At 41.4% G+C, this 12,931-nt stretch overlaps 1 protein-coding gene across 4 annotated transcripts in view; it reads right to left on the reverse strand.

Moving 5' to 3' along the window:
* MECP2 (methyl-CpG binding protein 2) overlaps nucleotides 1–12,931 on the reverse strand; it is an 82,330-nt gene that overhangs the window by 24,215 nt on the left and 45,184 nt on the right. The gene's annotated exons all lie outside the window — the stretch shown is intronic.

A 12,931-nucleotide genomic window follows, 5' to 3' on the forward strand; every position in this document is an offset into this window, starting at 1 on the left:
ATTATCCAACAGATGAAACATGTACGAACCATTTTTCAAACTTTTATTTTATTTTCTTCTTTCTTTCTGCTTCTACTTCCCCCTTATTTTTATTCAATGCCCCCTCAATTCCACCCAAGGCTACTACCACCCCCTTGGATCATTCCAGCACCCCTTAGGGGGCTGTACTGTCCACTTTGGGAAACACTGACCTAGACAGATTGGTGTTGGTAGAGGCATTCTCTCAGATACATAGGGTCCCAAGTCGTTCAGGGATGTTTATATCAATATAACCACCTTAAATTGGGCCTGGTTATGTACAGGCAGCTGGAGCAGACCCCACAAAACCAGTGTTCTATGACTGTGCACCTAAGTCCCCACCCATGAGCACTCCAGCAACAACACTGCACAAGCTGCAGTTTCTGGACCTTCTTCAAGGGCAGCCCTACATAGAATGGACAGCAGCAGTCATTTCAGGAGGCTATCAAAGCATACAAAACTTTGGCCAGACTATCCTAGTTCAGCAAAGGCTGCAGTTGGTGAACCAGCCAGAGCTATAAAGTTATCAAGGAAAAGAGCACACAAATGCTCAGCATAAACTTGCAAAAATATAAATTATGTCCCTGGCACTGAAAGGCCTTCCTTCATTGAATCTAGGGACACCACACGGTTTTGTAAGTAAAATATCTCAATACAGTAATGCTGAAAGTACTAGAGAAGCATTTAGTCCTCATGACAAAGAGCATTTCCAGACAAAAAGCTCCTAGCACCCTAAAAAAATGTTCTTCCATTCTAAGGTTCAGGTGAAATTTTTCCAACAGGCTTTGGGGATCTGAGTGCTTTTAATGAAAGAGCTAATGCCGTGCTGTTTTATGGTAATTATCTGGATGTTTCTAACAGGGGTGTGTGGGTGTGATGTATTTTATATAGTTGTATTCCATTAATGTTTAATTGTTCTTTAATTATTGTTCCCCCAACCCATGTTTTTAGCTGTATTTTATCTGTAAGCCACCTTGGGTCCCTATGGGGGGGGGAATGAATAGGGCTGCCATATGACTGGGATTTCTGAAAGGACACTTGCAGGGTGTCCTGGTTTTTACTTTTTGAAATATGGCAACCCAAATGCTGGGGGATTCATGATAAAGAATGCACCACTTCACAGAATGCATAGATAAAAACTATAGAAACAGCTGCCACAAGATTCAATTTAGCTTGAAAAGGAGATTAGACAAATACATGAAAGATAATGCCATCAACCACTACTATTCACAATGGTTATATGCTGCATCCAGTACCAGAGGCAAGATACCTTTGAATACTAGCTGCTAGGGAGCTACAGCAGGCATTAGCTACTGCAGTCATGTTCTGCTTATGGGCTTCTCAGAGGCATCTAATTCACTAGTGTGGGAAATAGGATGCTGAACTAAACAGCTTTGGTCTGATGTATCACGGCTTTTCTTATTCCTTTTTCTATTGACACTATCCCTTAGTTTAGAGCAGCCTTTCTCAACCTGTGGGTCCCCAGCTATTGTTGAACTACAACTCCCATCACCCCTAGCTGGCAAGGCCAGAGCTCAGGGATGATGGGAGTTGTAGTCCAACAACATCTGGGGACCCATAGGTTGAGAACCGCTGGTCTAGAGAAAGCAAAGCCAACATGATGTCCTCCAGATGTTTTTGGGCTCCAACTCTCAACAATCCTAGCAAGCATGGCAAATGACCAGGGATTATGGAAGCTGTAGTTCAGCAACATCTGGAGGGCACCATAGTGGCTAGCCTTGTCCTAGTCCTTTAAAGTAGCTTCTATAAAGTTAATTAATATTTAATATGAACACAGTAAGAAAATTATTAGGCAAATATAATTCTAGTATCGTTTATTACGATGATGTTCCGTTAAAAAAATAAGAATTTAGGTTTCTGAAGTCAGGGTAATATCCTAACTTTGCTGCTAGTCCATTTTGGAAATGCCAATGTCTAGATACCATTTCTAAATCCAAACATAATCTTTGTGAGTTTACTACCATTTTGATGGCTTCTGTTATCTGCTTTAGGTATACCTGGGTAAGTATTAACTCCTGTTTGTGTCTGTAATTACTGATTGAATAAAATCCAGTGCGTTAGGGTACATTTATTAATCAAACAATGTGGTTTTAAGTGCTAAATTGCACATAGAATAATAGAATTGTAGAGATGGAAGGTACCCCAAGGATAATCTAGTCCAAACCCCTGTATGCAGGAATCTTTGGCTACAGCATTTATGGCAGATGGCCATCCAACCTCTGTTTAAAAACCTTCAATAAAGGAGAGTCCACCACCTTCTGAGGGAGTACGTTCAACTGTTAAAATCCATGCAAGACACTGTAGGAGGAATGTATACACATAATAAATTTTATGTTCTAATAAAGTGTAAAAATCTAGGGAAAGACCTTTTTTCTTCAAGGGTTCAGAATTTGTCTGCTCAACATGAAAATTTCTCAACTGATTAAAACAAGGTTGTCCTAACTCCTTTGTGCCTCGCAGAGCAAGACTGTCAGGCTAAGGACAACCTAGATGTTACATCAGGACGTGGGTGGCGCTGTGGTCTAACCCTGAGTCTCTCATGCTTGCCAGTTGTAAGATTGGAAGTTTGAATCCAAGTAACGGGTGGGTTCCAGTTGCTTTCTTCCAGCTCCTGCCAACCTAGCAGTTCAAAAGCATACCAGCGCGAGTAGATAAACAGGTACCGCTGCAGAAGGAAGGTAAATGGCATTTCCGTGCTCTCTGGCACTTGTCACAGTCCTCTGTGCTCCAGAAACTGTTTAGTCATGCTGGCCACATGACACGGAAAAGCTGTCTGCAGATAAACGCTGGCTCCCTTGGCCTGAAAGCGAAGATGACTGCACCCTACTGGACTTACAGTAACCATCCAAGGATCCTTTACCTTAATCTTACCTCACCTAGATGCTACATGGTTTCAACTTTGCATCTGGCAAGACAAGGGATATGTGAGGCCTGTGAGGCACTTACAAAGCAAAATGGACAGCAGAGTGTATAAGAAATTATGTTTCATGTGTCCCTACTATCCCATCAACATTTCAGGGAAAACAAGTTTCCCAACCCTGTTAGAACCATGCATTTGTCAATATAATGCTTCCTTTGTCATGTCTAATTACACTCCAAATAAGGATTTGCCCTAGTTAGGGTTTTCTGACTTGCTGCTCAAAGTGTTTTACTTTTCTCAAACTCTTCCTGTTTGCATGTCTTGTTTTCTCTGTAATAAACAACAACAAAGCCTACTTCTTTTTAAAAAATGTTTTTTATTAAAGATTTTCCTGGTTTACAAAAGTATGTACAATGTCTCTTTTTTCAGGTTGTAAAGTCTTTGCTACAGATCAGTTACATTTGATATTAAACATTAGTGTTGTGTACAGTATAAGGTTGGGGAAGAATAAGGGGGGAGAGGAGGGGGTGAAACGTCTATTCTTTTATATAGTATACGTGTGGGGTTTTGTGTCAGTGTCAACTAGGTAAGTTCTTCTGTTCACTTATTTCTTAGTAGTGAGAGGGATTGGGGGAGCCCAGGATGTGGATAGTTGTCTGCAGTGAGGTTTGTTGGTGTTGTTCCATTTCCTCACGTCCTAGTTTATTTGTCACCACAGGAGCTTGTAATTGTGGGGGTATAGTTTGTTGAGGTTTGTGGTTATTTGTATCCCTAGGTATCTGAATTTTGTTTGGCAGAATTTTATCTCTGCAATGTTGGTGAATTTCTTTTGGCTCAACAACTTTTGGGGAGTGCTCCCCCTAGCAAAAGGTCAACAAGTTCCAGCACCTTGTTTTCTAGAAACAAAGCCCTGGTTTGGGTGATCGCTGTGTGTATGGGATCTGGTATCGTGACCATCAGGTTGTCTGAAGAGACCTAGTTTGTAGGTTTTAACCTTTTATTTCCACACCCTTGATACTGGGGACTGCTCAGAGTCAAATTGCTAGGGGCTCTAGGGCCAGGATACAAACTTGCTTCTTGAATCCATGTCCAAAAGGAATCTGTGCTAGTTTTAAGACAAAGAGCAATCACAGTTACAAATTATAGGAAGGCAACAATAGCATCATATTCTGTCAACAGCCTTTAACAACAGCACAAGGCCAAAGAGTGCCACACTGTGGTTTCATTGCAATCCTGCCAATTTTGGACAGAGATTCTCCCAGGTACGAGCAGCTCCAAATGCCTTGCTTTGTTTTGTTGGCAGCTGCATGCAGGTCAGTCGTTGCTGCTTAGCTTCTTCCATCATGATTAACCTCTGGACAAGAAGTTGACTGGAAGTCAAAAATGCCAAACTCATTTGATGCAAGTAGTTTATGAGGCATCTGTCAACTAATTTGGCACAAATGGCTTCCCACTTTAGAAAGGGAGAAACAAATGCACGCCACCCCACTCATTTACAGCCATTACAGTTCTATTGCCAACAAGTTGAGCGGTGTGCAAGAGTACCAAACATGTTATTTTGTACACAAGTGACTCAGGATGACTTTCTAAAAACAAGAGACAAGGAGGCATGTCAAGCTTTGTCCAAAGACAAAGGCAGTCACAGTGTGTAATTTAGCACCATGTCATTAATTGCTACATTAATAATAAATCTGAAACCACTGGACAACAGGAAGAAGAAAGACCTTGAAGATGGCAGAAGCACTCTGTAATCTATAAAGTTAAACTGTTTACTATGGAAGACAAGCTATAAAACATCACACAACTTCTCCATCAAAAATATTTGCTGAATGGCAGTAGTTAAAGCAGGTGTTGCTCATAAGGCCATGTGGGTTTAAATCATGTGTGACAAAAGTCTTTTCTTACTGGGGAAAAGTTGTTTCTTCCAAAATACAGAACACAACCTAAATGCATAATATTAGCCATCCTAACAGCCTTGACCAAACCCAGCCTAGAATACACACACACACACACACTCATAAAGATCAAAGCTCCAGATTGAACCACATGGCACTATGGTATTATTTCCATAAACAAAGTGCAGAACATCCTTTGCAAACAAAAGCATTTTTGTTGCTTTCAACAGCTTGCTGTAATTCAGAGCAATATGATTTACTCTAGGGTAAAAAGAATGCTGAATGCACTTAATCGTCTTGATGGTCAAATATAACAACATTCTGTCCCTGAAAGTCTTCTTGCAGACTGTTTAGAAGCTCCAGCAGGATCAGAGCAGGCTACCTATTTGAACATTCACACAGGATTTCTGCAGCCTTCAAGTACCGTATTTTTCGCCCCATAGGATGCACCTAGGTTTTTTTGGAGGGGAAATAAAGGGGAAAAAATTTATTTCCCCCCCAGGCGCGGAGGAAACCCGAGCTTTCCCCGACCCCAGCCCCCAGAACAGCCTGCTATCCGCAAGCCTAGGGAGCCCGGTCTCCCCAGGCTTGCGGAGAGGTGCGTGAAGCCTGGGCGCGCTCTTCAGCGCGCCCCAGGCTTCGGAATGCAGGCAGCTCTGTGCAACCCTCGGGAGCCTGGCGCGACTTTTTATTTTTTATGTGAAGCATGGCAGTATGAGTTTTGTTAAAAGTAGTACTTTTGTGTCGAGAAGAAAGCAAAACTCATCAGACAGCACCAAGTTGTAGCAATATTAGGGGTGTGAGGCTGTTAATAAGGTACCGTATTTTTCGCCCTATAGGGCGCACTGGCCCATAGGACGCACCTCGTTTTTTGGGGGGAAATGAATAAAAAATTTTTATCCCCCCAGCCCCCTCTGACTGATACAGGCTCTGACCGATACCCCCATGTCTTGGCCTTTTTCTCTACCTTTTTGGTGAGCTGGGCCAAGTATAGTTGGCCTCACAATAAGAACTGATTCCTATAGAACAGTATTTCCCAACCAGGGGCCCCCAGGATATTCCAAGGGGGGCACAGGTGAAAATTGCATAAATGGGGGGCCACGGCATGAGTCTAGGGACCACAGCGGAAAGAAGAAAGAAAACACAGAAGTGATAGAGAAAACAGAAAAGAAAAAACCCTAGAGAAGTGAAGAAAATAGAAAATAGAGAAGTAGAGTGAACAGAGAGGTGACTGTGCTTCCCAGTGGATGGATCACCAGGCACACGCTGTGGCAACTTTGCTTCCGCTTCCTTCTCCCTCCCACCTCTGCACTCCACCTCTGTGCGCACTAAGCTGTCCACATCTCATTTGTCACGGGCAAGGTGTGTGGGGTGCTGTTTCTTCGTGCAACTATTACTGAGAAAGGAGGTATGTTGCCACAGACCATTTTTGGATAAAGAGTGCAGTATCTAAAAAGTTTCCACAGCTTTGGAATAAAGCAAAATTGTATGTGGTAGAATCAGGTTTCAGTCGTGTGAATTATTTACTCAGCCTAACGTGGAACTGCCTTAAAGTAATGGACAGAGGTGAGCTTTGGTCATCCCTCAAAGCAATAGTATTGGATATATAAAAAGCTTGCTTCTAGTAATCAAGAACAAGGGTCATATTGATTGAGAAATACCTAAAGTATAATTTTTTATGTAATTGTATTTTGTATAAATTATAAAAAAATTATTTTAAAAATGTTCTCTTTACAAACAAACCATTTAAATAGCTACCTTTCTATCAGTAGGAAAGGGGGGCCACAGGAAGGAAACAAGGTCAGAAGGGGCCATGGTCAGAAAAAGGTTGAGAAACACTGCTGTAGAATCTTAGAATTGGAAGGGACCCTGAGGTCCAACCCCCTGCTATGCAGGAATCTCAACTTGTGAAGGTCCTGTAGCTTGCTGTCCACAAACTAAAAGTTGTTGAAACAACTCTCCACATCCCAGCTTTTCCCTTTCTTTATCAAGGAGACCATATGTCCTGAAGGCCAGTTTCAACAATACTGAATTGCTTCAAGAGAATTCTGAGATCAAGACGTATTTGCAGCTAGCTTTGCTGTAGCCACCAACTTGGGACAGAGAGCAGGTTCATGAGAACAAGGCGGCCTCCTCCCATGACTTTCAGTATTTCCGTGCAAATCTGTAACATGGAGTTGCCATGAGAAAGTCAAGGATATGGAAAATGCAGCTTGGGTTGGGGGAAAAGGTCTATTAGCTTGTACCTCTGTATGCATAAAAAGCTTATCAGTGTGGAGGTTTTAGACAGCTTTAAGGTTCCTACCAGGTTGTTCAGCACTAGCTCCAAAGCTGCATTTAACCTACAGAGCCAGAATCATTTAACCAGAGTTCTCCTTATTCAGGGCTGAATCAAACTCCATGAGCCACTCTACATCATGGGGCTTCAGCACTGAGTGTTCAAATGGCAACATTCACCACTGCTGGAAGGAATGGTTTTAAAACATTAAAGCAGCCCAACACCCAACTTTTTGTTATAAGCAGGAAAGCAACCCAGATGTTCTAATCTAGAGACAGAAAACTGGCAGGCCAGAGATTCAACTTGATCCCCATCTCATTTGGCTCTGTTCTAACACTCAGTCTCACTGGCTCTTCTCAGTGCAAGCAGAAACACAGGGCAAGGGCTTATTGCTATTATTTATATCCCACCTTTTCCCCAGACCGGGATTCTTTAACCTCCTCCCAGGCTCTGTTGGAGCTCCTCCTCTCACACTGGGGAGGAGGCAGCTGAAGAGCCTTTTGCCTGCATCATAGTTGCTAACACGAGTGCATCAGCAGGCAAAGCCTGTGTTACCAGACTCAGCTTTTGCTCATGTCAAAATATAGTCCCTGCTAAAGGGTCAACTGTAAATCACAGTTCCAACCCCACTACTACTACTTCTAACCACATTTTTACCAGTCTGACCACCCACACAAGTCATTTTATTTTGTGGAGGGCCTTACCGATACATTTTGTTTAGGTTGTGCTTAATTTGCCTTGTTGAAGTTGATTCTATTGTACGCCACTTATTGTACTATCGTAAATTGCAAGCCATCATGAAAACCCCTTTTATGGGGTAGCTGGCAGGGTAGAAATTTGGAAGTAAATAAATCTATTTCCTTGACCCAGAAAAGCACTTGGATCCTAGCCACCAGATGGCTCCCTGACAGAGCCAATTAAGTATGGAAAGGGGAGAAAGAAAAAAAAAAACTTGAAACCAAGTTTTCTGGAAATAACAAGCTTTACACATTGTATCAGACATAAGCATTAGCTGTTCAGACGGGAACAATATGTTTTCTCATCAGTTGACAGAAAGGTGAAGAACTGTTTTTTAATTTTTGTTTTGCAATAAATGAATAAACAAACATCGTGCCATACATGTATTCTAGGCAGTGAGAGGCAGGCCTGGCTGTATAGCATGGGCAAACGAAGAAGAAGCAGTTATAGCTCATGCCCACAAAGTTTCACATGGCTGCCCCCCGGCCAATATGCTCTCTCTTCTCTTGGGTTCTGCCTCTTCTTTCGTGGGGTCGGGGCAACACAAGTACTAGAATGAGAGAACAGACAACTGGGAGTTGGGTTCCCAGAAGACAGGAAGCGATGGGAAGCAGCTGCTATTCAAGACCAAGGCTGTTGCTGCTGGAGGGTAGGGGAGCAGCAGTAGTGATGGCTGGGAGTGGGCTGTATGGAAATAGAGAGCAGTGTCAATCCTGACATGTAAAAAAAGCTAAAGGGTTTTGGGAAATGATACATAATGAAATAAAGAAGGTGTTGAAATGGGCTATTCCCAAATGACTTGAAGCTTTTCATATAGGGATAATAGGGATGGACTTTCTAAAGAAAATGACCAAACTACTTATGTATGTGACAACAGCAGCTACAATTTTATATGCACAGAAATGGAAAGAAGAGAAGGTTCCAATGAAGGAGGAAAAGCTTTTAAAAGTAATGAACTATGCGGAAATGGCAAAGCTGACAATAATATTAAGAGATCAAAATGATGAACTTTTTATAGAAGACTGGAGGCCTTTTTAGGACTCTTTGAAAAAGTACTACAATCAAATGAAATTGCAGGCAGGATTGGAGATATGAGCAGAGGAAGAAAAATGATAAAGTTATTTTATCAGGTGGATTTGTGTAATAGATAAGAGTTTGATAAATAACACAGTAGAAAAGGGTTTGGATAAAAACACCGTGGAGGCAGGGGTGGGAATTCAATATAGTGGTACCTTGGCTTAAGAACAGCTTAGTTTATGAACAACTTGGATTAAGAATGCTGCAAACCCGGAAGTAGGTGTTTTGGTTTGTGAACTTTGCCTTGGAAGCAGAACATGTTCCGCTTCCTGTTGAGTGTAAATTGAGTCCCCCGCTACTATATGAAAGCACGCCTTGGTTTAAGAACGGACTTCTGGAACAGATTAAGTTCGTAAACCAAGGTACCACTGTACATGAAACAATGTAACTATTTAATTTGAAGTCAATTTACAAAAAATTAGACATTCCAATAAAAAGCATATTTAAAAAAGGAGTCAATCCTACTTATGACATTTCCTATATTTTTCAGTGGAGCTCAAGGTGACATACATGAGGTTCCCATGTGGCCTCCCCATCTAGACACCCGACCAGATGTAGACTCGCTCAGGTTCCACAAGATGGCTGCAACGTATTTTATTTATTGATGTATAAAATTTAACCTTTCAGCTCAAATGCACACTCTCAAAGAGTCACACAACATATCAAAATCACAACATACTAAAGCAACAGGAGACAACAAACAAACAAACAAAGAAAAGGTAGTAGGAATTATCAACAGAAGCAGATAAAATAAATAAGGGACCTGGGTGAATAAAAAAGGTATCTGCTTGTGCTGAAAAGACAGAAGACTCTCTGGGGAGATGGTTCCACAGGTAGAGTGCCGCCACCAAAGAGGACCTATCTTCTGGTCACAACTGGCCCAAATTCAGAAGATGGGGGCACACAGAGAGGGATCTCATAAAATGATCTAAGAATTCAGGTAGTTTCATGTAGGGAGTACGGAGTCTTTGGACCAGCTCCTGTATCTGCAGGGCACCCTACCATAGAATCACAGAATTGTCGAGTTGGAAGGGGCCACAAGGGTCATCTAGTCCAACCCAATGGTGGAATTTTTTGCCCATGAGATAAGGTGAGACAGAGGACTCAGGCAGCAGACTGAAGTGGTGACAGGTTCTCCAGAGTGACAGGTTTTGAGCTTCAGGGTTGTTGTTTCCAGAGTTAACTGCCCTGTGCAACTTTGTGCATAGCAACAACATCATGGGGAGCCAAAGCTGTGGAAGCTCCGTTCTAGGTGGTCCTCATGTTTCTCTTTTCTGTCCGCACCCAAAACATTCAAACAAAGGACCCCATTGCTTGAGAGCTTCCTAACCCCTTCTGTGCAATGCAGAGCCTCCTTGGCCTGCTTAGCTTGGCTCAGAAGCAATCCAGCTGCTTCCTGTGTTGCTGCAGCTATTACTAAAGCAAGGGGTGGAGTTTAGGACTTGGGAGTTTTTAAGAAACAGAAGCAGCATGCAGTGTGCTAAGAAGACATTTCCCCCACCTGAGTAAGAGATTTGCCTTAAAACAAACTAAAGGGATGGAGAGGTGCATGGAGATTATTGGTGTTTACCATAAGTCAAGGCCGTACCTAAGGGGGAGTTAGACTGGTTTTTTGCCCCAGGTGAAGCCTCCAGAGGGGTGCCACTGAATGCAGGTGGGGAAGGTGCCAAACTGGGTCTTTGACCAAGAGGAAATAAAACCTAGTTTGAAAGTAGTTTGGGGAAAGAAGATGGGATCAGTGGAAAAAGAACAAAGTAAAGCAGAGGTGCCAGGAGCTGGAGAAGTGGTACATTAAAATGCAACATTCCTTCACTGTGTCTTTCTCTGAAGTTAAATGCAGGAGTGGAAGTAGATGGTATCTCAGTCAGAAATAAAATGCTCTTTAAAACAAGTCAGTTACACGTATGCAAGATTAAGCAAAATAGTCACCCCGCTAGAGACTCTCCCAAATAGTCTTTTAGTGTCTCCAGCAGGAACTTGTGCCACTGCGTACAATTCACTTGTGTTAGATCTAAAATAACTAAAATATCTAAACACACACATAATACTGTGGTCTTATGGCAGTGAAGTGTAACTTTTGAATAAATGTGTTTTTAATATAAAATAAATATAAAATAAAATAGCTCTCCATTCCCTGTTTCTTTTGTTTTGCTTTACTATGACAAATTCAAAGTAGCATCCATAGAAGACTTGCACAGATAGAACAGGCTCTATCACCCCCATCTGCAGCAAAAAACACACAGATCATGAGGCATGGTGTCAAACTACCCCTTCTGGACAATCCTGAGCACCCAATGATCAGATGTCAACTGAGTTCATTGAGCCACAAAACTCTGCAGTTTGCCGCCTATTTGAGACTCATGTTTGCTGGTTTCTTCATAAATCCAATGGCTGGCCTCAGAAATGGCTGCAAATTATCTGTACCTTCTGCTGTTGCTGGAACCTCTCTGACAATTCCTTTAGCCCAGAAGGAAATGGCCATTATTGCCCTGATGAAGAGGACAAAGGTCTCATGCGATTTTGTTAATAAGACATCATATTTCTTATCTTTTCAAAAACATATATATATATATATATATATATGTTTATATATATATATATATATATATATATATATGCTTTGATCTCATGGGAACCACTGCCCCTATGACTAGGACAGCTACTGGAACATCTAGTAACAAAACCCTCGGCCACTCTAATACCTCTTTAGGTACGATATTTTATATATAAACAGCCCTGCTGAATTTAGATGTCATGGGTTTCCCCCACTCATCTAAGGCAAACAACTCCCCCCCCCCACTGTGATGTGGGGAGTGCTTCCTTCTATTGCTCTGGTAATTCCACTTCCTTTTCTGAAGGCAGAGAGAGACCCATGGCCAGCAGGGGGACAGAGGGACAATACACTCTCCTGGGCCTCCTCCAGAGTCACCTTGTAAGTACATGCCTTTTTGATTCAGGGATTAACAACTGCAGTATGCATTCAGATTAACAAGACTGCATGCCTCTTTCAACTGGCAAAAAAGAGTGGCTGCACGTCAGGTCTTGGGACAATGAGAAGGAACCCCGTCCAGGAGCCTATGGCATCGGGTGCAAAAGTGGTCCCTTTTAGAAGCCAGAATAGTGGGACTGAAGAAGATGGGCAAAATAAGGAAATGTCCTACCCTTTTGTTGCTCCCTGAAGGAACTGAGCACCATCTTGGATCAACATTCCTTTCAGGCAGGAGACACCATCATGGGACATTAACAGAAATTAAAATTGCTCCTCAGACTTGTGTCTTCCTACAAGATCTGCCATATCCAATGCAGAACTTGGTATGAAGAGCATTGACATCAATAACAGGTGGAGGTGATCAGTACTCTGACCTGCCCATTCTGTCCCCTGGAGCAAACTCAGAGCTGTTATCACTACCACACATGGTCAGAAGTAGGTAAGTTGGAAATTCAAGAAAACATACTTAATATTTTTTAATATCACATCTAAACAAATTCAAAGCTTTAATTTTTATTTAGATACTTACAAATATTCTTAGACCACTGTTAAGCATTTTTATTGGAATGCATTATTAAAACTATAAACAGAAATAGAAATATAACAAATAAGATATCATTTTATTATAATATTTTAAGACAATTAAAAAAGGTGTTTTGAAAATTTGAAAATATTTTAAGATATACAACCCATTAGCATACACTTCCCAAAATGTATTTTAATGGTTATCATACTAATTTTATAATGTGCCAAAAGTGTCACTTATGATGTTCACTTCCATTTCATTTCGCTCTGCAACTTTGTATCTTTTAGTGTGTGCGTTTTTAGAAACTAAATGTACAACTGATGGTTCCTAAAAATACATTAAAGTCGGCTTGACTATATATAATACATGCAAGTGTGGTTCCTAAAGACAGACACCTGAAAAAGTTTATTACAAGCAGAAACTGCTCAATTTGACTGTTTCCATTCATTACATTACCAATTAGGTTAACAAAACTATTTATTTTTAGAAATTCATTTTTAAATGGAAAAGTACAGCAGTGGAAAATTTT

This window comes from Podarcis gaigeae (assembly GCF_964106915.1).
Source record: "Podarcis gaigeae genome assembly, chromosome: 17".
Taxonomy (NCBI): domain Eukaryota; kingdom Metazoa; phylum Chordata; class Lepidosauria; order Squamata; family Lacertidae; genus Podarcis; species Podarcis gaigeae.